At 41.5% G+C, this 26,443-nt stretch overlaps 1 long non-coding RNA gene across 1 annotated transcript in view; it reads right to left on the minus strand.

Moving 5' to 3' along the window:
- The window catches only part of LOC141145960 (uncharacterized), a 424,232-nt gene extending 398,550 nt beyond the window's left edge, over positions 1 to 25,682 (minus strand). Inside the window, exon 1 of the long non-coding RNA XR_012244708.1 lies at positions 25,496 to 25,682. This is a non-coding gene — a long non-coding RNA (uncharacterized lncRNA). The remainder of the gene's footprint in view (positions 1 to 25,495) is intronic.
- Between the last annotated feature and the right edge of the window lie 761 nt (positions 25,683 to 26,443).

The raw sequence follows: 26,443 nt of genomic DNA on the forward strand, positions 1-26,443 counted from the left end.
TTTGATGGAAATGAAGAGGGCTGAATTCCAAGACACCATGAAAATCAAAATGAAAAATGTATGCAGCAGGCTAGTCCTTTTTGCTGAAATTTCATTGCAGCAACTCAAAATGGTACCCAGTAATTTATAAGGCCCCATGTGCTTGTATGCATGCCTGACAACATCGGGGCATGCTCCTAATGAGACGACGAATGGTGTCCTGGGGTATTTCCTCCCAGATCCAGACAAGGGCATTACTGAGCTCCTGAACAGACTGAGGTACAACCATAAAGGGTCAGATAGACCGAAACATAATGTCCCAGAGGTGTTCTATTGAATTTAGGTCAGGCGAGCGTGGGGGCCATTCAATGATATCAATTCCTTCATCCTTCAGGAACTGGCTGCATACTCTCGCCAAATGAAGCATTGTTGTGCACCAGGAGGAATCCGGGACCCACTGCACCAGCGTAGGATCTGACAATGGGTCCAAGTATTTCATCCCGAGATCTAATGGCTATGCCTCCCCAGATCATCACTGACCCACCACCAAACCGGTCATGCCGAACAATGTTACAGGCAGCATATTGTTATCCATGGCTTCTCCAGACCCTTTCACATCTGTCACATGTACTCAGGGTGAACCTGCACTCATCTGTGAAAAGCACGAGGTGCCAGTGGCAGACCTGCCAATTCTGGTGTTCAATGGCAAATGCAAATTGAGCTCTACAGTGCCAGGCAATGAGCACATGGCCCACTAGAGGATGTCAGGCCCTCAGGCCACCCTCATGAAGTCTGTTTCTGATTGTTTGGTCAGAGACATTCACACCAGTGACCTGCTGGAGGTCATTTTCTAGGGCTCTGGCAGTGCTCATCCTGTTCCTCCTTGCACAAAGGAGCAGATACTGGTCCTGCTGATGGGTTAAGGACCTTCTGCGGCCCTGTCCAGCTCTCCTAGAGTAACTACCTGTCTCCTGGAATCTCCTCTATGCTCTTGAGACTGTGCTGGTAGACACAGCAAACCTTCTGCCAATGACACGTATTGATGTGCCATCCTGGAGGAGTTGGACTGCCTGTGCAACCTCTATGGGGTCCAGGTATCGCCTCATGCTACCAGTAGTGACACTGACCCTAGCCAAATGCAAAGCTAGTGAAAAACAGTCAGAATCGATGAGTAGGGAAAATGTCAGTGGCGCTGCCCTGTTGTACAATAAAATATTTAATGGTGAATAAGTTACAACCTTTATTCATTAGCGTAAGTGCTTGTAGGGGCTGTCTCCTTAATGTGCCTAAATATGGTCAAAACTCAACCAATAACCGTGTGTGTGTAAAACCAAAAAAATAATAAACCAAAAAATAAGTAAAAAATTGAGGGTTGAAATCCTATCACCCCAGTATCAAAGAGTGCTTCCTGTATTCAAATTGCCATAAATAATGTGGAAAAAGACCATTAGTCCTTTAAAAATTAGATAAACTAAAAATTGACCCCAGGGTTCAAAAATATTGTGACACTAAAGCATCCTGTAAAGTGCAATATAGAAAAGTGTTTCATATGTTCAGATTGACATGAATAATGTGAAAATGACAAGAGTTTTTTTAAAAATTAGATAAATTAAAAATTAACCCCAGAGTTCAAAAGTATTGTGACACTATAACATCCTATAAAGTGCAAAAATTTTCCTTTTGGGTGAAGAAATGTGTGTAATAAATATAGAGTGTCAGTGTGGGAGGATGTTTATAAACTCAAAATAAATTGATTCGGTACTTTATATAATTATTAATTGAAAATCACCCCAAACTCCAAAACTATTGAGACAGTATGGCACCTTATCAGGGGCAAACTGCCTATTAGCATTGAAAAAATTTGTCTAATAAATAAAGATATAAATATAAAGTGTCAGTGCCAGATTCTATTCGTTGTGGTTCTCAGGGGAATTGTTGGTATACCCACAGATTGAAATTACATTGAGAAAACACACATGGCAATTCGCATGAGAATAGTGAAAACCCTTATATTGTAAAATATCAGCAGATGCAATAAAGATTCACAAGATATGTTGTCCATTTTAAACCAGAGAATGGCTTTAGCCGGATAATATAGTTAGCAAAGTTCAGTAAGATATGCAGTTCATCAACCACAGGAACATAAAGCAGTGACTTCTGTGTGTAGTTCAAACGGTGACTCGAAGTGCTCACCCCCCGTGCTCCCCCACTCACCAGAAAGAAACACCCCTACAGGGGTACCGAGCGATAGAGTGGGTGCCTTTGGGGATGGGTATGGATCACTCCAGTACTACTACTGTTCCTCAGATCTGTATAGTCCCTCCGCTGATTACAGATAAAGCTGTGCGTTCCAAACAACCAGGTTCCTCCACCGCTTGCCAGTTAATAGCTGTTAAACTCTCCAGTCCACCCAGAGAAAGAAAAGACAGGGGCTTCCTTCGTGAAGTATGTTCTAGTTTATTGGTGCATATAGCGATAGCAGAGTCCATACACATATAGCAGATATATTGTAATGGCGTATTGTAATAGCGAACGCCACTGTGTGCAAGGATGGGACCAGGAACAAGAAGCGAGCGTGCGTCCCACCTTGCGTTCCAGCGTACCACTTCCGGGTATGACTTGTGAGCGTGAATCCGCCTTACGCGTTTCGTCATAGGACGTTTTCAAAGAAGGTGTCGACACCTACGCTTCACACATTGATATAGTCATACGGCTCTCACATCTCCTCCCTTAATTATGGTAATATCGCTCGGGGGGTGGGGATGTGGTAGAGTCGCTGAGCCTTCCTTATACACAGCAGTATAACTTACAGAGTATTCACAATACTAGACGATATCCAACCTTTTGGAATCCTTCAATTGCCAGTTAACTCTCTTGTTGTTTATACTTGATACATCATTTATTTAAGGACTTTTTATATTGAACAATAATGTCCAGGCTTTTAATTATGTAATAATATTATAGATGTCCCGGATATAATACTGGTATAATTCAATAGGTTAGTTATAAAAATTTTTTTTTTTTTTTTTTTTTTTTTCCTGGTCCCATCCTTGCACACAGCGGCGTTCGCTATTACAATACGCCATTACAATATATCTGCTATATGTGTATGGACTCTGCTATTGCTATATGCACCAATAAACTAGAACATACTTCACGAAGGAAGCCCCTGTCTTTTCTTTCTCTGGGTGGACTGGAGAGTTTAACAGCTATTAACTGGCAAGCGGTGGAGGAACCTGGTTGTTTGGAACGCACAGCTTTATCTGTAATCAGCGGAGGGACCATACAGATCTGAGGAACAGTAGTAGTAGTGATCCATACCCATCCCCAAAGGCACCCACTCTATCGCTCGGTACCCCTGTAGGGGTGTTTCTTTCTGGTGAGTGGGGGAACACGGGGGGTGAGCACTTAGAGTCACCGTTTGAACTACACACAGAAGTCACTGCTTTATGTTCCTGTGGTTGATGAACTGCATATCTTACTGAACTTTGCTAACTATATTATCCGGCTAAAGCCATTCTCTGGTTTTAAACGGACAACATATCTTGTGAATCTTTATTGCATCTGCTGATATTTTACAATATAAGGGTTTTCACTATTCTCATGCGATTTGCCATGTGTGTTTTCTCAATGTAATTTCAATCTGTGGGTATAATAACAATTCCCCTGAGAACCACAACAAAAAGAATCTGGCACTGACACTTTATATTTATATCTTTATTTATTAGACACATTTTTTCAATGCTAATAGGCAGTTTGCCCCTGATAAGGTGCCATACTGTCTCAATAGTTTTGGAGTTTGGGGTGATTTTCAATTAATAATTATGTAAAGTACCGAATCAATTTATTTTGAGTTTATAAACATCCTCCCACACTGACACTCTATATTTATTACACACATTTCTTCACCCAAAAGGAATATTTTTGCACTTTATAGGATGTTATAGTGTCACAATACTTTTGAACTCTGGGGTTAATTTTTAATTTATCTAATTTTTAAAAAAACTCTTGTCATTTTCACATTATTCATGTCAATCTGAACATATGAAACACTTTTCTATATTGCACTTTACAGGATGCTTTAGTGTCACAATATTTTTGAACCCTGGGGTCAATTTTTAGTTTATCTAATTTTTAAAGGAATAATGGTCTTTTTCCACATTATTTATGGCAATTTGAATACAGGAAGCACTCTTTGATACTGGGATGATAGGATTTCAACCCTCAATTTTTTACTTATTTTTTGGTTTATTATTTTTTTGGTTTTACACACACACGGTTATTGGTTGAGTTTTGACCATATTTAGGCACATTAAGGAGACAGCCCCTACAAGCACTTACGCTAATGAATAAAGGTTGTAACTTATTCACCATTAAATATTTTATTGTACAACAGGGCAGCGCCACTTTTCTCCCACACCACCTCTCATATCTATTCAATTAGACCCCTCTGGGGAACTAATTAGGGAGAGGCTGCAGCTCATACACTGTCTGAAGCACGGATTTATTTATTTAAGTTTTCTTCTAAGATTGCCCTGTCTTTGGCTCCATCCATTTTTCCCATCTACTCTGACCAGCTTCCCTGTGTCTGCTGAAGAAAAGCATCCCCACAACATGATGCTGCCACCACCATGTTTCATGGTGGGGATGTTGTGTTCAGGGTTATGTGCAGTGTTATGCCCTGTTTGTTGGCTCAAACTTGTTTTGCATACACACGGTCGCACAAGAACGCCAGGAACGCGGTCACGTACACCACGTATGACAAGGCTATAAAAGGGAAGTTCAGTACCAAGCGTGGCACCCTTTGGGCTCCTTTTGCTAATCTTGTGTTAGTAAAAGTTTGGTGACAGACGATTCGTGCTTTTTCAGACTCGTGGTTTTCAGATTGTATTTCTGCTGTTCAGTTTGTGCTTGTGGGTTTGTATCTGCTCTTCAGTGCGTACAGCGAGTTACCATTGATTTTTCATTGTGTTCTTGTTCGTTCGTTACTGATTTTCAGGTCGCTCTTCGCAGGCCTTGCTGTTCTTCAGTGCATTCTGTTACTTTGTTCTGACCAGCCAACCATTTTTTAGCCATGTTGCATATACGTACTCATCATAGAGTTTGTGCTGTGCCCAAATACCCCCTAAAATGTTTAAAATTGTGATGTGTGCTTGAAATTCTGGCAGAGTGCCAGAGGCTTTTTTTTTGGGTCTCAAAATCATTTAGAACCCTCCCTCCCCCCAACTGCTAACTCAGCTGATACCAATTCTCTATCTGATGACCTTGCCAAACCCATACACACAATACCCACCTCTTTTGTGGTCAGATTTATGGATGAATTCCCCAAAGCATGTAGTGCAAGAGCCTGCCTGAATACTTTCAAATGGTAATGTTCAAAGTTTTTTGTATCCTATTCTTATCTTGATAGGTAATAGCAGAATGTAAAAATGTACTAAAATATGTACAGTGTGTATTTATCTCTGTATTATGACACTTCTTACCTGTCCAGTGGGCTGCCAATAGTGTAAGTAAGGAGGGGCTGGCCAAAGTAATCCACATTATTTATGCATTCATCTCTCAATGAAGTGGAGAGGGTTACCTGTCCAAAACATCTCCCCCCCCCATAAATTTATTTAAATGGCCCATGAGAGGGTGGGGGAGGAATCTGATAGGTGGACCTTATATCTTTGTCTTTAAATACTCCCTAAAAAAAGTAATACTGATGTTGGCCAAGAATGTTTGTTTCTAATCTGCTTTCCATGTTTATATGCAAAATGATTAATTTATTTTTCTTGTTTGACTCCACAGTTTCCTTCCAACCCACAGGAATGGCAGACTGTGGCCTCCCACTTTTCCCAGCGGTGGGACTTTCCTAAATGCGGAGGGGCAACTGATGGGAAACACGTCCACATCATCCCACCACCCAACTCGGGGTCATACTATTACAACTACAAGGGGTGGGGACCATCTTATGCGACCATTCCCTATGAGGACCCTCACCCCCGACCAGAGGGTTTTTAATTACTGGCTGGCCAGAGCCAGAAGAGTGGTGGGGAACACATTTGGAATAATGGCCAGCCGGTTCCGCCTATTTCTTACACCGATACACATGGCGGAATATAAACTCAATCACATCATCCTGGCTTGCTGTGTTCTCCACAACTTTTTAAGGAGAAATTCTGTGAACTATGCTGGCTCAGTTGGGCCTGAAGCCGGAATTAATCTCAATGAACCAACCCTGATGGCGCTTGAAGCTGGCCGTCCTGGCTTGCCCCCCCCTGAGTGCCCGCGAGGTCCGTATAAGATACATGGAATACTTTGCGGGTAGGGGGGCCATCAATATGCCAGACAATGTCTGAGACATTTTTTAAATAAAAAAAATTTAAACTGAACAAATATTTGCTTACATTTACTGCTTGTGTTTCTTTTAGCTGACCATGACTGACATTTGGGGAGTCGTGAAAATGGCATGATTCTGTAAAATTATAAAGCACTGTGGGGTGTTATTTACTAAAGGCAAAGACACTTTGCACTAGAAGTGCACTTGAGACTGCACTGAAACTGCACTTGTAGTGCAAAGTGGATTTGCCCTTAGGAAATAACCCCCATTGTCACTGAAAACACCAATTTTAGCACAAAAAATGTTTATGAGCATTGAAAGAAGAAGCCACACATTGTTGATTATCCATCCTTTTAATACAAGCACAATCACATGTGCATTTATAAAAAAGATTTTTAAATAAACCAACATGTTTGTTATATAACAAATTTTTAGGTCACATTAATAAAAGTAGAAATGTCCTTTTAAGGTAAAACAGGCATGTTTAAAACCAACAAGAAATACACAAATCTGGAACTTACAAAGTTCAACTTTTATAGAAATTGATGGCAATATCAGACATGAGTATTTACAAACTGTGTATGATATTGCGTTCAGATGGGGTGATGTCACCTCTGGAAAAGCCAAATTTAGAAGATGCACACAAATTGCCGAATGTCAACATGTGCTAGCTGCCATCATGGGGGATCAAGGGACGTGTTTTGTGGGTGCAACCCCTTCCTCTTAGCTACTTTATTATTGAGGAAGGGGTTGCACCCCCAAAACACATACATTGATCTCCCGTGATGGTAGATAGCACATGTTGACACACTGTGTACATCTTCAAAATTTGGCTTTTTGAGAATATGTCAAAAAAAGTTCAACAAATTTTCCGGACAAAAAAATGAAATAATTCAGGATTTCGAGGGGTTTTAAATTCTCCCTAAAACATCAATGATGTTCTTCATTTTGTTTTGAACATCATTGATTTTTTGCTTTATGTTTTCCAAGTCCATATTACACCCCATGACCTTCTTCCACAACATCACGATCACCTAAAAATATAGAAACAAAAACACACCATGTATTATAAATATGCAGGCATCCATCTCTTACCTGAGCCTGTGGTCGCAGACACTCACCTGTTGTGGTGACAATTTCTATAATGCATCCATTCTTCTCCTCCTGTTGTGTTTGTGGGATTTCCACTTCTTCCTGAGATGAGGGGTCTGTGGTCTCATGTGATGAGTGGTGTCCTCCGAGTCTTTTCTCCCCTATGTAAAAAAAATAGGTATACTTAGCACACAGATATTTGATGGCAGAAATAGGAATATGAAACATTGCTTGGAAGTGGGGTACAATTGTCTGTTTTGGCAGAGTTCCAAGATGAAGAAATATTGTTTTCCTTTGTCAAGCTTGAATACTTACCTGTTTTGTACAAGCTTCACAATTGGAGACATCCCTATAGTATACACTGGAGCATCTGTGTGGGCCCCCTAATAAACAGAGTGTTCTTTTGTCCCACACTAGTGCTACAGCGTCCAGATGTGTAAACAGCTGCTGAGTGTCCTCTCCTTACACAGAATCTAGTTTGCATTTCATTCTAGTTACAAACCCATCTAGACACCAAAATTATTTTAAGAGAAGTAGGCCAGAAAAAATGTATTGAACTGCATCTGGACAAAACATGGTGTTTACATAGGCAGAACAAACAATGTCTCCAAAAACAAATAATGTGTCCATGAACATGAAAGTTGCCATTTTAAACTGTACAAGAGTAAAGAAAAGCACATGGAGCAGCACGAACGTAATGCAAATAAAGAATACGAACACAGGTCAACTACTTACTTTTTTGCAGCACTCTCCTGACCCTTCTATACTGATCGTGCTCCCTTAATTTGAGGTCCGACCACCGCTTCCTCAGTTGATCCTTGGATCAACGTACCCCAAAATTTCTGTGCAGACTCTTCACAACTTTAGTCATGATCTTGGCCTTTCTGACATTGGGGTTGGGGTAAGGTCCATACTTCCCCTCATAGTCAGCCCTCTTCAGTATGTCGACTATCTCCACCATCTCCACAAAGGACATATCTGAGGCCTTAAATCGTCTCCTCCGGGATCGTGATGTTTCTGGCTCTCCTCCTCCTCGTTGCTGCTATTAGCATGCACCTGCTGTGTCTCCGCCATGTGCTTTTCCCCACTGCGCCGAACGAGAAGGGGTGGGGAATAGAATAGAAAGAACGTCCGGGGCGGGCAGATGCGCAGAGTATATAAAGCGTGCATAGTACAAACGATCTGTGAGTGGTGGAAGGAGTATCGGAAGGGCCGATCATGATAACAAAGGTAACATTTAAACTTGGGCCTATACTGCTTAGAGATTGAGGCCTATATTGGGACAAGATTAGGAGACTTTAGCCTGACATTAGGGTTTGTCTTGTGTTGTGTATTTCAAATAAAATGGATGGCTTCAATGACCACAACTTCCTCCCCCTGTTCATAGACAAGTACAGGGAGCTGTCCTGTCTGTGGCAGGTGAAACATGCGCATTATAATCATAAACAAAAGAGGCAGGCAGCGCTGGAGAAACTGCTGGAGTTGGTGAAGCCAGTGGTCCCCACAGCAACCATCTCCTATTTAAAAGCCAAAATTGGTGGCCTGAGGAGCACATATCTTAAGGAGAGCAAGAAGGTCCAGGATTCCCAGAGATGAGGAACTGCAGCAGATGAGGTTTATGTCCCCAGGCTGTGGTACTATGAGAGACTTAGTTTTCTGTCAGACCAGACTGAAGTCAGGGAATCCCTCTCAACCCCTCCTTCCACTCTTCCTTCCACCCTATCTTCCACCCCAGCTGAGGCTTCCGATGTCCAACCTGGGACTTCCAGCCAGGAAGAAGTGGAGGAGCCCAGCTGGAGCCAGGTATAGCATTGTTCTACAGATTTCTGGTCAATAAATGATGTTTACTAGATGTTATTATTGATCACTAATTGCTGATTTAATAAAGTGTTTTACATATCAATAGACAGTAGTGGGAAAAAATAATTGGGACAAGAATGAAAAACGCTGGGCTCAGAATGATAGTCTGTTATATTTGTTAACATTTAATTTGCCACAGTCATGAGATGAAAATTGTGTGTGATTGATGAAGAAAAAACTAAAACGATGTCCCTTTTTCATAAACAGGAAGACCTCAGCCAGGACGAGGCTGTGGAATGTGGCACACAGGAGGAGGCTGTGGAATGTGGCACACTGGAGGAGGCGATGGTTAGTGGCAGCCAGTAGGAGGCGGTGCTAAGTGGCAGCCAGGAGAAGGCCGGGCCCAGTAGGAGCCTGACAGAATTGCAGGTCCCTCCCCTCCGCCTTCCAAACAAAAGACCCAGGAAGGGGAGTAATGTGCAGGATTCAGCACTCAGGCTGATTCAGGAGGCTTCTGTGTCCCTGAAAGCCACCCCCACTCGTGGCCTTTGCCTACATGTCTGCCACCAAACTGCAGGACATGCAGGAGGGCCAACGCCTCATGTGTGAGGAACTCATTTATCAAACATTAAATAAGGGGTTGAGGGGCGAAATCACACTCAATACCCACCTGAGTGAGTTGCATGATCCTCCTCCTCCTCCTCCTGCCACAGCTCCACCACCACAGACACAGCATGGAAGGAAGCGTGGAAGGAAGACCAGAGAGTGATAACCTGGGTTCATTCTGGTCTGACAAAAGATGCAGGCTCTTGTATGACCACAGCCTGGGGACAGATATGTCATCTGCTGCTGTTCATGATCTCTTGGACTTCTGGACCAAACTGAACTCCCTTATATATGGACTCCTTAGGCCACCAATTTTGTCTGGAAATAATTGATGTGTGCCCTGGGGGCCAAAGGCTTCGCCAATTTCTGCTGTTTCTCCATCGTTGCCTCCCTTTTTCTTTGGTTATGAGCCCTTAATAAATTTTTGGTTTGATTTATTATACTCGCCTATGTGTGTTTTCATTCAAAAAGGACAGTTTGTTTGTGAGGAGGCAGGTACATTTCAAAAATACAATATGAAATTAACAAGAGACACCAACACCAAGCAATCTCCTTGAGATTAAATAATACAAGATAATAATCGTGTTGTGGTAACTTGACACACCCAAAACTATTCTGGAGCAAAAAATAAAATAAAAATTACGAATAAAAAACTCTAACAAAATTCTAAAAATATCCCAAAAATATTATTTTTTCGGGAGATGTGACAAAAAAAATATTATATTCATGAAATCACGATAAATAATAAAGAAAGACGTTTGTGAGAAGTTTGTGTGAATATGAGCAGCAAAACTATTTCATTCTTCTAGCATTATAAATAAGAAGAGAGTGTGCTGCATTAAACAATTTAAAACATTGCAGCCTGACAAAAGTGCTATATCCATTACGAATGCTCATTTTACCAGACCGAGCAGTTGCGTCTCGGAATTTATTCTGAGCATGCGTGGCACTTTGTGCGTCGGAATTGTCCACACACAGTCGGAATTGACGCAATCGGATTTTGTTGTCGGAAAATTTTATAGCCTGCTCTCAAACTTTGTGTGTCGGAAAATCCGATGGAAAAAGTCCGATGGAGCCGACACACGATCAGAATTTCGAACAACAAGCTCCGATCGCACATTTTTCGTCGGAAAATCCGACCGTGTGTACAGGGCATTAGATTTCCACCACAAAAAGCTCTCTGTTTTTAGGCCAAAAAGTTCAATTTTGGTCTCATCTGACCAGAGCATCTAGTTTCCACATGTTTGCTGTGTCCTCCCCATGGCTTCTCACAAACTGCAAACAGGACTTCTTATGGCTTTCTTTTAACAATGGCTAGCCACTCTTTCATAAAGGACAGATTTGTGGAGTGCATGAATAATAGTTGTCCTGTGGACAGATTCTCCCACCTGAGCTGTAATCTCTGCAGCTCCTCCAGAGTTACCATGGGCCTCTTGGCTGCTTCTCTGATTTATACTCTCCTTGCCCAGCCTGTCAGTTTAGGTGGAAAGTCATGTCTTGGTAGTTTTGCAGTTGTGCCATACTCTTTTCATTTTCAGAGGATGGATTGAACAGTGCTCCATTAGATGTTCAAAGCTTGGGATTTTTTTTTATAACCTAATCCTGTTTTAAAATTCTTCACAACTTTATCTCTGACCTGTCTGGTGTGTTCCTTGGCCTTCGTGATGCTGTTTGTTCACTAACGTTCTCTAACAAACCTCTGATGGCTTCACAGAACATCTGTATTTATACTGAGGTTAAATTACACACAGGTGGACTCTGATTACTAATTAGGTGACTTCTGAAGTCAATGGGTTCCACTAGATTTTAGTTAGGGGTATCAGAGTAAAGGGGGCTGAATACAAATGAATGCCACACTTTTCAGATATTTATTTGTAAAAAATTTTGAAAACCATTTATCATTTTCCTTCCAATTCACAATTATGCGCCACTTGTGTTGGTCTATAATATAAAATCCCAATAAAATACATTTATGTTTTTGGTTATAACATGACAAAATGTGGCAAATTTTAAAGGGCATGAATACTTTTTCAAGGCACTGTATATTTAAAGTGTACACTTCAGTGACCTAGTAAGAGCCATTTATTTACCGTATATACTCATGTATAAGCCGAGTTTTTCAGCACATTTTTTATGCTAAAAAAGCCCCCCTCAGCTTATATTCGGGTCGGCGTATACTCGAGTATATATGGTACTGGTGCCATTTAGCATACAGGAGAGGAGGCCAAGTTCTAACATGAAGAATGCTGCCATTAGCAAATCCTTTAATGGGTCTTCTTTTTTACCTCTAATGCCTGTAGGAGAAATACACATTGTCCTTCTTTTTTACACATATATATATATATATATATATATATATATATATATATATATATATATATATATATATATATATATATATATATATATATATATACATACATATATATATATTTAGGACTTTTTTATGTATTAATGCATTTTTTTGTTTCCAGTTTTTTCTTCAAAACATACACACACAGAACTGTTTACTGTTAAAGAAACATCAAAACTCAAAAGATAAGAAAACAAAAATGACACTCATATGTTATAAATGTTGAATGCTGGCTTTTGCTCTCCTACTGAGATGATAGGAATAAAATTGTATAATTTGTTTTGCTGGTAAAATAAAAATAAACAGTCTGATATATATGTAACACAGTATGTTTCATGTTATTTTCTGCTACTGCAGCATTGCTCTGGGAGAAGTAGACCATCAAACGGCTTTTGCTTAAGGGCAGCAAACAATGAAAAATATACTATGCACAGATATGTATCCAAGGGAAATACTGAGCAGCTGCAGGCTGTTGAGCAGAAATTTACAAGAATCATGATTAATCTTTTACTTTACTACTCCAATATAACTTCTTTCTAAAAAGTTGTATATTAAAATGAAACTATTTGAGAAAAAATATAAGCATGTTCTTTTGATAAATATTGTTTTAGAAATGCACAAAAAAAAATCTCAAATGATTGTATGCATATTTTCATTTTATTACTACTGTTGGATGTAGACCAGAGTCTAAATTCTAAGTCTAAACACATTGCAAATACCATGTATTACTTATGTATTACTTATGTATTACTTATGTATTACTTATTCCCAGCTGGTCTGTGAACCACAAGCAGTCTGCAGAAAAAATAATGATCACCCAAAAATCAGACTTATTTATACCTAGATACTGAATTATCTAGATGTTACATTCTATGGCTCTTTAAAGTGGTTGAAAACCCTTACATATACCCAGGTGATACACAGAGAGTAAACAAATCCTCCTACATAAGTTGTACCTCTTTATCTGCAGCTATATTTCCTCTACAGAAGCACACATTTTACACAGCATCTCTGAATTCTAGCAGGCAGGGGGCGGGGATCTTTAAAGTGGTTGAAAACCCTTACATATACCCAGGTGATACACAGAGAGTAAACAAATCCTCCTACATAAGTTGTGCCTCTTTATCTGCAGCTATATTTCCTCTACAGAAGCACACATTTTACACAGCATCTCTGAATTCTAGCAGGTGGGGGGGGGATCTGACATCACACACTGCACAGTTCAGAGAGGCAAGGTCTCTTTAATCTGAGAGCTAAGTGGAGGAAAGAGATACAAGCACCTTTACACAGCCCGCAGGGAAACAGAGGAGGCTATCAATCACAAGTTGTGTGCTGGAGCTACCCTCCCCCACTCCCCTCCATTTTTTGCAGATAGCAGAGGAACTAGACAGCAGAGAGAAATGACACCCAGTGCTTTGGATTTAGGCTTTGTTCATTTTTCATGTCAGAAGTTTACAACCACTTTAGGTATATACCCAGGCATTACCAACATTTACCCTCAAGACCTCTCTCCCCTTCTAGAGCAGGTTCCATCTATTTTGACCAAGTTTCTGTAGTGAGAAGCAGCTTTTTTTACTTCCTGTGACATCATCACAAGGCTTGTAAAATGCCTGCAGAGGAAGCTGCTGGGATGCCATTTCCTATAGCACCCCATGTTTCCATGATTTATCTCTTTAAATGGGACACAACATTGGAAAATGTGCATACATTAGAAAATTGTATTATTTATAATATTTATAATGGGGTCAAATGTCAACAGGCTCTGTTTTTTTTTGTGAGAACCAACACTGAAAGAAATAAATGATATCCATCATATGCTAACATAGCTAACATGTACTAGTAGCAGTATTTGAATTGCCTCCTAGATTACTTTGATGCTAGCAGACATTTTGGTCCACAATCCATCATTAAGTAGGAGGCCATGGTTTTCTCTACATGAAGAGCATGAGCCTTAACCAAAAGATGTTCCAAGTCTTCCCTATTCTGGTCAGGTAGGCAAAATCCCTGATTTGGGCATGGTCTAGTTTGTAAATAAAATGAAAAACTGCTTAAGTTGAATTTAAGAAGGTAAGTAATGAGAAGATACAGCAAAAATGGCAGTTCATTTCTTAGGCTGGGTTCATACTTAGTGCGGATGCGGCTCACAGCAGGGGTTCCCTGCGTCCCTGTTCTCCATTTCAGGGATGAATCAGGCACACCTTTTTGCCTGAATTCGGACCTGAAACGTAACTAAAGAGGCACAGGACCCCTGTGTAATCCGCTCTGTGGCTGCTTTCATTGAGAATCCATACTCTCCTGTCATGCAAACTGGATGTGGAGAAACCCGCATCCAATTCGCACTAGTGTGAACCCAGCCTAAATGTTAAATTCCAGCCAAGCAATTTTTATTACCTTAAATAGAGTGGGGAAGTAATACAATTTCTCAGGCTCTTTTTTTCTCTGACTGCGACCCCGCTGAGGAGATTTTTCCTTACTTCCTGTCCCTATGACAAATATGTAAAAAGTTCTAACCTTTCCTAATGCTACTAAAAAAGTTATTTGTTTTGACTGTGATTTCAGTCAATAGATTCCTGATCACTTCCTAGTCTGTAATGCCCCGTACACATGGTCGGATTTTCTGACGGAAAATGTGCGATCGAAGCGTGTTGTCGGAAATTCCGACCGTGTGTGGGCTCCATCAGACATTTTCCATCGGATTTTCCGACGCACAAAGTTTGAGAGCAGGCTATAAAATTTTCCGACAACAAAATCCGATCACGTCAATTTCGACCGTGTGTGGACAATTCCAACGCACAAAGTGCCATGCATGCGCAGAAGAAATTCCGAGACAGAACAGCTCGGTCTGGTAAAATTAGCGTTCGGAATGGATACAGCACTTTCATCACGTTGCAATGTAAAAAATTGTTTAATACAGCGCACTCTCTTCTTCTTTATAATGTGAGAAGAATGAAGTAGTTTTGCTGCTGATATTCACACAGAGTTCTCACAAACTTCTTTCTTTATTATTTATCGTGATTCCCTTTTGTGTGTGTTTTGTGTGTCAAGTTACCACAACACCATTAATATCTTGGATTATTTAATCTCTAGGAGATTGCTTGTTGTTGGTGTCCCTTGTTAATTTCACATTGTATTTTTGAAATGTACCTGCCTCCTCACAAACAAACTGTCCTTTTTGAAGGAAAACACACATAGGCGAGTATAATTGAAACAAAAATTCCTTTATTAAGGGCTCAGAACCAATGCGCATGTTTCACCTGCCACAGACAGGACAGCTCCCTGTACTTGTCTATGAACAGGGGGAGGAAGTTGTGGTCATTGAAGCCATCCATTTTATTTGAAATACACAACACAAGACAAACCCTAATGTCAGCCTAAAGTCTTCTAAACTTGTGCAAAGACAGGCCTCAATCTGGAAGAAGTATAGGCCCAATGTTAAATCTTACCTTTGTTATCACGATCGTTGCCTCCGTTACTTCTTCCTCTGCTCACAGATTGTACGTACTACGCACGCGTGTTACGCTTTATAGACACTGCGCATGTGTGAAACTCCGCCTGCCCCTGACGTTCTTTCTAGTCTATTCCCCACCCCTTCTCGTTCGTCGCAGTGAGGAAAAGCACATGGCGGAGTCAGAGCAGGTGTGTGCTAATTACAGCAACGAGGAGGTGGAGGAGGAGAGCCCGAAGCCAGAAATGTCCCGATCCAGAAGGAGACGATTTAAGGCATCAAATATGTCCTTTGGGGAGATGTTGGAGATGGTCGATATCCTGAAGAAGGCCAACTATGATGGAAAGTATAGACCTTACCCCAACTCCAATGTCCGAAAGGCCAAGATCATGGCAAAAGTGGTCAAAAGTCTGCACCAGAATTTCGGTGTACGTTGATCGAAAGATCAGCTCAGGAAGCAGTTATCGGACCTAAAATTAAGAGAGCACGAGCAGTACAGAAAGATCCAGAGAGTGCTGCAAGTTGTCCTGTGTTCCTATTCTTTTTATGTTTATTACGTTCGTGCTGCTCCATGTGCTTTTATTAACTGTTATCCAGTTTAAAATGTCAACTTTCATGTTCATGGGCACATTATTCGTTCATATCAAACATTTTTCTTTCGGCCTATAAAACACCATTGTTTTGTCCATATGCATTTGCCCACATTTTTTAGGGCCTACTTGTGTGAAACTAATTTGGTTGTGTAGATGGGTTTGTTACTAGAATGAAATGCAAACTAGATTCTGTGTAAGGAGAGGACACTCAGCAGCTGTTTACACATCTGGACGCTGGAGCACTAGTATGGGACACAAGAACACCCTTTTTATTAGGGGGCCCACACAGGTGCTCCAGTGTATACTATAGGGGTGACTCCATACCAACAGGTAAGTATTGAAGCTTCACAAAGGACAAGAAAAATTCTACATCTTGGAACTATGCCAAAACAGACAATTGTACCCCACTTCCAAGCAATGTTTCATATTTATAGTTCTGCCATCAAATATCTGTGTGCTAAGTAGACCTATTTTTTGTTACATAGGGGAGAAAAAACTCAGAGGACACCCCTCATCCGAGGAGACCAGAGACCCCCCACCTCTGGAAGAAGAGGAAATCCACCCAGAACAAGCAGAGCAGGAGGAGGAAGACGTGGTGGAAATTGGCACCACAACAGGTGAGTGTCTGCGACCACAGGCTCAGGTAAGAGATGGATGCCGGCATATTTATAATACATGGTGTTTTTTGGTTTCTATCTTCTTAGGTGATCGTGATGTTGTGGATCCAGATCCTTTCACCTCGGAAAGTGCACAGATCCTAAGCGGGGAGATCATGGGGTGTAATAGGGACTTGGAAAACATCAAGAAAAACATCAATGATGTTATTCAAAAAATGAAGAACATCATTGATGTTTTAGGGAGAGTTTAAAACCCCTCCAAATCCCTGTGTTTTTTTGTGTGCTACAAATTTTTGAAATTTTGTGACAAATTTGAGAAAAGCCAAATTTTGAAGAGGCACGCAGTGTGTCAACATGTGCTATCTGCCATCACAGGAGATCAATAGACGCGTTTTGGGGGTGCAACCCCTTCCTCAATAATAAAGTAGCTGTGAGGAAGGGGTTGCACCTCCAAAACACGTCCCTTGATCCCCTGTGATGGCAGATAGCACATGTTGACATTCGTAAATTTGTGTGCATCTTCAAAATTTGGCTTTTCCTGGGGTGACTTCACCCCATCTGAACACAATATCAAACACAGTTTGTAAATACTCATGTCTGATATTGCCTTCAAGTTCTACCAAAAGTGAACTTTGTAAGTTCAAGATTTGTGTCTTTCTTGTTGGTTTTAAACATGCCTGTTTTATTTTAAATGGACATTTCTACTTTTTATAATGTGACCCCAAAAATTGTTATACAAAAACATGTTGGTTTGTTTTAAAAAAACCTTTTCTAAATGCACATGTGATTGTGCTGGTATTAAAAAGATTGTTAATCAAGAATGTGTGTATTATTGTCTCAACGCTACAACACTTTTGTGGTGCTCTAATTGGTGTTTTCTGTGACAATGGGGGGTTATTTCCTAAGGGCAAATCCACTTTGCACTACAAGTGCAGTTTCAGTGCAGTTTCAAGTGCACTTGTAGTGCAAAGTGTCTTTGCCTTTAGTAAATAACACCCACCAGTGCTTTGTAAGGTTACACAATCATGCCATTTTCAGGACTCATCACATTTCTGTCAGGGTCAGCTAAAACAAGCACAAGCAGTAAATGTCATCAAAGTATTGAGTAGGTATTTGTTTTTTTATTTGAAAAAGGTTTCAGACATTGTCTGGCATATTGATAGCACCCCTACCCGCAAAGTATTCAAGGTATCTTAGCCAGACATCACGGGCACTCAGGGGGGGCAAGCCAGGGCGGCCACTTTCAAGCGCCGTCAGGGTCATTTCATTTTGAAGTCCAGCCTCAGGCCCAACTGAGCCAGCATAGTTGGCAGAATGTTGCCGTAAAAAGTTGTGCAGAACACAGCACGCCAGGATTATATGATTCAGTTTATACTCCGCCATATGTATGGGTGTAAGAAATATGCGGAACCGGCTGGTCATGATTCCAAACGTGTTCTCCACCACTCTTCTGGCTCTGGCCAGCTGGTAATTAAAAACCCTCTGGTCCGGGGTGAGGGTCCTCATCGGAATGGCCGCATAAGATGGTCCCCCAGCGCAAATGCTTCATCCGCCACGAAGACGCATGGGAGTCCTTCCACATTGTCTTCTGGAGGTGGCAAGACCAACCTGCCATTCTGGAGATGCCTGTAGAACTCCGTCTGGTGATGACTCCACCATTGGACATCCGGCCATTCTTCCCCACGTACACATACAGGAACTCATAAGTAGCCGACACCACCGCCAACATCACAATACTATTGAACCCCTTATAATTATAATAGTACGACCCCGGGTTGGGTGGTGTGACGATTTGGACGTGTTTCCCATCAATTTCCCCTCCGCATTAAGGAAAGTCCCACCGCTGGGCAAAGTGGGAGGCCACAGTCTGCCATTCCTGTGGCGTGGAAGGAAACTGTGGAGTCGAACAAAAAAAATAATTTAGTCATTTTGCACATAAACAGGGAAAGCAGATTAGACACAAACATTCTTGGCCAACATCAAGATAACATTTATTTGAGGGAGTTTTTAAAGACAAAAGGATAAGGTACACCTATCAGATCCCCCCCCCCTCATGGGCCATTGCTAAGATTATAGGGGGGGGGGCTCTTGGACAGGTAACCCTCTCCACTTCATTGAGAGATGAATGCCTAAATAATGGGTATTACTTTGAACAGCCCCTCCTTAGTTACACTATTGGCAGCCCACTGGACAGGTAAGAAGTGTCATAATACAAAGATATAAATACACATTGTACACATTTGAGCACATTTGGACATTCTGCTATTACCTATCAAGATAATGATAGTATACAGAAACTTCAAACAGTACCATTTGAAAGTATACAGGCAGGCCCTTGCACTACATGCTTTTGGGAAGTCATCCATACATCTGACCACAAAAGAGGTGGGTATAGTGTGTATGGGTTTGGCAAAGTCAGCAGATAGATGATTGAGGATAGAGAATTGGTATCAGCTGACTTAGCAGTTGGGGGGAGGGAGGGTTCCAAATGATTTGGGGACCCCCCAAAAAAAGCCTCTGGCACTCTGCCTGAATTTAAAGCACAAATCACATTTTAAAACATTTTAGGGGGTGTTTGGGGTAAAGCACTACTATGGAGCTGATCAAATACATTGTTAAGTGACTACATGAGGTGAATATAGGGCCAGGAGACCATGCTGGTAAGTGAAGGCAAATATGTATGAAGGAGAAAAAAAAATTACCTAAAAAGCCAGCATACATGAGGACAAAGGGGACATTCACAGCGTATTACAATCATGGTAATTAGGGAATGAGGAAAAAAATACAATACATTAGCAAACATTAAATACAATAAAATGTGATATTAAAGGATAAAAATCTTACCTTCATATACTCCTTCTGCAGGACCTGGATGATGGCAGAACAGGTCTCCGGGATAATGATCCCCAGAGCCTGGGGGGAGATGCCTGCCGAGAACTTCAAGTCCTGCAGGCTTCTCCCCATCGCCAAGTACCGCAGGGTGGCGACTAGCCTCTGCTCCGGAATGATGGCTTGCCTCATGCAGGTATCCTGCCTGCTAATATAAGGGGTCAGCAAAGCCAACAAATGGTGAAATACGGGGTCCGCCATCCGAAGAATTTTTGTGAAATCATCAGGATTATTCTCACGGATCTCACGGAGCAAAGGCATATGACAGAACTGGTCACACTAAAGCAACCAATTCTTGGTCCATGAACTCCTCCCCACCTTGTTCATGGACTGGACTTGTGTCAAGGTCAGGACCCCAACATCAATCCCCCGCACAGCACGAACTCTACGAGGAGTACGTATATGCAACATGGCTAGAAAATGGTCGGCTGCTCAGAACGAAGTAACAGAACGCACTGAAGAACAGCAAGGCCTGTGAAGAGCGACCTGAAAAACAGTAACGAACGAACAAGAACAGAATGACAAGAGTCATGTGTCACTTGCTGCACGCACTAAAGAGCAGATACAAACCCACAAGCACAAACTGAACAGCAGAAAACGATCTGAAAACCACGAGTCTGAAAAAGCACGAATCGTCTCTCACCAAACTTTTACTAACATGAGATTAGCAAAAGGAGCCCAAAGGGTGCTGCTCTTGGTTCTGAACTGGCCTTTTCTAGTCTTGTCATACATGGTGTACGTCACCGCGTTCTTGTCGATCGGAAATTCCGACAACTTTGTGCGACCGTGTATATGCAAAACAAGTTTGAGCCAACATCCGTCGGAAAAAATCCATGGATTTTGTTGTCGGAATGTCTGATCAATGTCCGATCGTGTGTACGGGGCATAAGGCTAAAACTGGAGAGTGCAAAATCTGGTGCAACTCTGCATAGAAACCAATCAGCTTCCAGATTTAATTGCCATAGCTTAAATTAACAAACTGAAGTTAGAAGCTGATTGGCTACCATACACAGCTGCACCAGATTGAGTAAATCTACCCCACAGACTGAAATAAAATAGAGGCTCTAATACTTACCCTCCATATTCTAAAGAAATAAAAGCTTTGGCTGGACCTTCATTTTTGATTCATTTCAATTTATTTTGCCAACTAAAACAAAAATTTGACACATTTAACTAATGTTTTTTAGGGGGAAAAAAGATAAACCTTTGAATACACTTATATATACAATTATTTTTTAGCGTCCGGTAAATCCGGTACAAATAGCATGTGCGTGTTATACGCCAATACTTTCATTTTGGTTGCCTGGGAGGGGACAGGGAGGGGGGTGGGGTGAGCGCCATCAGATTACATACAGTGAGAATCTCCTGTTTACTTGGCGGCCTCTGTAATAGGAAGTCCCATCTCCTGGGCCGCCCTTGGACCACTGTTCTGTCTATCATAGGGGATTCTCACTGTATGAAATCTGTCGGCGCTCATCCCGCTCCCCTCCCTATCCCCTCTAGGCTGCAGATGGGCATAATTCAGGCTGCACTGATGGCAATGATGAGGCTGCTGCATTGAAGGCAATGGTGAGGCTGCATTGATGTGGACTGATGAGGCTGCATTGATGGCACTTGTGAGACTGCAGATGGGCATTGATCAAGCTGCATTGATGGCAATGGTGAGGCTGAAGATGGGCACTGACCCTTATTTTGCTTCAAAGTTCCTTATTTAAAATTTAAGTTTTTTTCCTGAAACTTCCCTCCTAAAATGAATGTGCGTGTTATACGCCTGTGCGTGTTATACGCCGATAAATACAGTATTTATCGGTAATGTGTTATATTATGGAAAACTACCTTTCCATTTCAACCTGCAGCCACTGTAATTTTTTAAACTATCAAAATGTCAATGCAGTATGGCATCCTGAAGGTTTTCTGTACTCTGCTTGTGTTTGTAATGTCACCCAGTAATGTACTTTCTGGGATTGCTTCACTGATTTTCTCAGAAGTAAGGAGTATGTTGACCGTGCAATAGGAATGAGTGTGGGAAGAGGAGAAGAAGGGAGATAGGAAGGGAGTGATCAATGTACAAAATCTTAACTCACACACTGACATTAATCCTTCTCTTCTTTGTGTGTCTTCCCTGCTCCGCCAAAAGAAAAAAAAAAGAATATAATAGAACATCATCAAAAAGCTAATTTGTTTCAGTAATTCAATTCAAAATGTGAAACTCAAATATTTTATATAGATGCATTACACACAGAGTGATATATTTCAAGCATTTCTTTTTTTTAATTTTGAGGATTATGGCTTACAGCTAGTGAAAACTCTAAATTTTGTATCTCAGAAAATTAGAATATTACCTAGGACCAATATAAAAAATAATTTTTAATACAGAAATGTTGGCTTAGTGAAATGCATGTCCATTTACAGTATAGTATGCACTCAATACTTAGTTGGGGCTCCTTTTGTATGAATTACTGCATCAATGCGGCGTGGCATGGAGGCAATCAGCCTGTGGCACTGCTGAGGGGTAATGGAAGCCCAGGTTGCTTTGATAGTGGCATTCAGCTTGTCTGCATTGTTGGGTCTGGTGTCTCTCATCTTCCTCTTGACAATACCCCACAGATTCTCTATGGACTTAGGGCAAAAAGTTATAGCAAATTCTTTATATCTCTCTGTACCCCTTCCAAAGCAGGGGGCAATGGGTTGAGTCATTTTCGAAGAATGCACCTACTTGCTCTTCTACAAACCTGCAATGTTCTCCAAAATGGGCATGTAATATTCTGCCCATTTTGGCGAAAGATTTATAGAAGAGAGTGTCACAAAACACAGTGTTCTTAGACATTTTTCCATCACACATAAATGATCCTCTATTAATCTTAAAATTTGGGTTATAGAGTCCATACCTGGTCATTTCCACCTCGCTGAATGCCTTATGCGTTTACGTGAAAGGGAAACCTTTTGGATTTACATTTTAGATTCACTCACTCCTTATGGCCTCACTCTCTCTAGTGGTTATCTCATTAAGTTTATAACTGTCACTTAAAAATCAAATAGTCAGCTTATTGGATACCATATCATTTTTATGAATTATGTTTCTTTTAGAAGTGTTTCCCTGAGAATTGTTTTCAAAAAATGGTTTTCTTTCATGACCATATCATTTTAATACAACGCATTTTCATAAGTTCAGTTTTATTAGGGAATATCAATTGTGGTTGTCATGAGGATTGCTATTTAATTGCTGTTTGACTCCATTTTGTTATTTTTTTAATTATTATTTTATATTGTCCATTTTTTTCTATTTGTTATTATTATTGGCCCACAACAACATGTTATGCTCATATAGTAATACATTTTAATTCAATGTGTCTTTGTTGCAATGTTATACCATGCTGTTATGTATGCACACAATGCTGAATTGGCTGAAGAGACAGCTTCATACTAATCCTACACTGTCCATCAAGTAACCTGGCTACTCCTCCTGAGCCCAGGCACTGTCCCGGTATTTCTGTGTACAATGGCTATCATTACAAATATAGGCTGATTGCAGGTGTCCAATCAGGTTTTTTAGAAAGGAGCAGCGGACGACTCCAAAATACATTAGCCATGCCCACCCTCCTGCCTCAGGTGCTGACATCACTCCCAATCATAGGTGCTCTGCATTCCACAGATCCGGGAGGTACCTGGCTCCTGGAAACACAGTGATTTCTGGCGGTCCCCCAATGGAGTAGAGCAACGGATCCTCAGGATTCCATACTTCCTCATGTGCTGTGACTATCCCAACCCCCAGCGGGTCTGACAAGTAGGGATGAGCCGAACACCCCCCGGTTCAGATCGCACCAGAACCTGCGAAAGGACCGAAAACTCGCACGAAGGTTAGAACCCCATTGACGTCTATGGGACTCCAATGTTCGAAATCAAAAGTGCTCATTTTAAAGGCTAATTTGAAAGGTATTGTCCTAAAAAGGATTTGGGGACCCGGGTCCTGCCCCAGGGGACATGAATCAATGCAAAAAAAACAGCCATTTTTTCGGGAGCAGTGATTTTAATGATGCTTAAATTAAAAAAAAAAAGTGAAATATTCCTTTAAATATCGTACCTGGGGGGTGTCTATAGTATGCCTGTAAAGTGGCTCGTGTTTCCCGTGTTCAGAACAGTCCCTGCACAAAATGTCATTTTTAAAGGAAAAAAAGTCATTTAAAACCGCTTGTAATGTAATGTCGGGTCCTGGCAATATGGATGAAAATCAGTAAGACAAACGGCATGGGTACCCCCCAGTCCATTACTAGGCCCTTTGGGTCTTGTATAGATATTAAGGGGAACCCAAATTAAAAAAGGAAACAGAAGTATACAGGCTCTGTACTCTGAACAGCAGTATACAGGCCGTGCAAACAAGACAGGGACTGTAGGTTTGTTGTTAAGTAGAATCTGTTTGTAATTTTGAACTGGTACATTTTTAACATGTTTAGCTCCAGCCAAAAAATCTATTTTAAGCTTTTTGGAAAACATAGGGAAGGGTTATCACCCCTGTGACATTTGTTTTGCTGTCTGTGGTCCTCTTCAGAAGATTTCACCTCACTTTTTGTCCCAATGACAAATGTTTTTTGAAAATTTGGGGTTTTTTTGTGAAACAAGGATTGGTGATAAAGCATCAGTGGAAAGGAGAAATGTTTTTCCCATATTAACTCTTACAGGAGAGAATTTCCCTTCCTAGGGGTAGATTTCATCTCACTTCCTGTTGTCTCCTTCCGTTTGCAAGTAGGAGTCGTTTGTAAGTTGGATGTTTGAAAGTAGGGGCCTGCCCTATATACTCAGCAGAAATTTGGGCCTTAGGTATTGTTGTGGCCACAACACTGTAAGCCCTCACAGGGCCCTGCTGTGAAATATTAGATCAAGAATTGTAATTACATGCCCCTGTTGAACAGGGGCAGAAAAATTGGGCCTTTGGTGGTGGTGGTGGTGGTGCTGGTGCCACAACACTGTAAGTCCTCACTCGCTCTTGGTGGGTGCAGAAACGGGCCCTGCTGTGAAATATCAGTTCAAGAATTGTAATTACATGCCCCTGTTGAACAGGGGCTGAAAAATTGGGCCTTAGGCACTGGTGCTGGTGCTGGTGCCACAACACTGCAACCCCTCACAGATACTCTAGTTGGAATGCAGGAACGAGCCCTGCTGCAAAGTATTGCATCAAAAATTGTAATTACATGCCCCAGTTGAACAGGGGATGAAAAATTGGGCCGGTGGTGGTGGTGCTGGTGCCAGAACACTGTAAGTCCTAACTCGCTCTTGGTGGGCGCAAAATGGGCCCTGCTGTGAAATATTAGATCAAGAATTGTAATCACACGCTCCTGTTAAACAAGGGCTGAAAAATTGGGCCTTAGGCACTGGTGCTGGTGCCACAACACTGCAACCCCTCACAGATACTCTAGTTGGAACGCAGGAATGAGCCCTACTGCAAAGTATTGCATCAAAAATTGTAATTACACGCCCCTGTTAAATAGGGGCTGAAAAATTGGGCTTAGGCACTGGTGGCGGCGCCTAGAACCAAAAATGTTCTTACAAGCTATCAGCGTGATTGTTCCGCTCTCAAAACACTGACTATGTGTGGTTCTAAACGGACAGCTAAACACTTGTCAGAGACTCCAGTAAACGGAAGCCCAATGCTTGATTTGTCTACCGAAGTGATCCAACTTTATTTTAGTTTTTATTTTTTTTATTTTTTGTGAAACTGCAATACAATACAATAACAAGATATCAGTACACATAGAATAACTAATCTAGCATAAATGACAGATGACACAACAGAAAGTCACTTACAGGTGATGATGTCTCAAGCCCCTTGGGAGAGAAACAGACATGCTGCATCCATGTAGAATGACAATCTAAAATGGCTGAAGAACTTCCTGAACCAAAGGTCACATCTTGTATGAGAAATTTACATGACTGAAGATAAAGCTGCTACAGACTTTGGCCACTAGATGGCAGTGGTAAACTACACATTCTATATAAGTAATTATAACGTAATTAGCTTGCAAAGGCAGCACAGTGATCATTGAGGAGGAAGAGGATAATTACTAAGGATAGTCACTCAGCATCAGCATAGGCAGTCTTTGAAGGGATCTGAGATTTCAAAAAAAATTATTCGGTTACATCAGCATCAGGTGCTTGGTAGCTGGTGGTGATCCAAGACTGATTCATTTTTATGAAGGTCAGTCGATCGACCGAGTCAGTGCACAGACGCACCCTGTGATCGGTTACAAAGCCTCCAGCAGCACTGAATGTGCGTTCCAAAAGAACGCTGGATGCAGGACAGGCCAGTAGCTCAATTGCATACTGTGCAAGCTCTGGCCAGTGATCCATGCTCAAGAACCAGTAACCCAGATGATTTTCGGTGGGAAAGGTGTCCAAGTCAGATCTTGCCCCTGGGTATTTCTACACCATGTAAAACAGACGCTGGCGATGGTTGCTGGAACCGATCATACCATGGGGCTGCGGACTAAAAAATTGTCTGAACGCATCGGTCAGACGGCCACCTTCTCCACCGCTCCTTCTTTCACTGACCGAAGCCTCAGCAACATGTTGTCCAGAAACAGGAGTTTGTAACCACCCAGTCTCTGGGAACGCATTGCACAGACCTTTCTGCAAGGCCTCCCGAAGATGTTTCATCCTCTGCTCCCTCTGCGATGGCAAGATAAGGTCCGCAACCTTACCCTTGTAACGTGGATCATGGAGGGTTGCCAGCCAGTATTGGTCCTTCTCCTTGAT

Source organism: Aquarana catesbeiana, linkage group LG05 (genome assembly GCF_042186555.1).
Source record: "Aquarana catesbeiana isolate 2022-GZ linkage group LG05, ASM4218655v1, whole genome shotgun sequence".
Classification (NCBI taxonomy): Eukaryota; Metazoa; Chordata; class Amphibia; order Anura; family Ranidae; genus Aquarana; species Aquarana catesbeiana.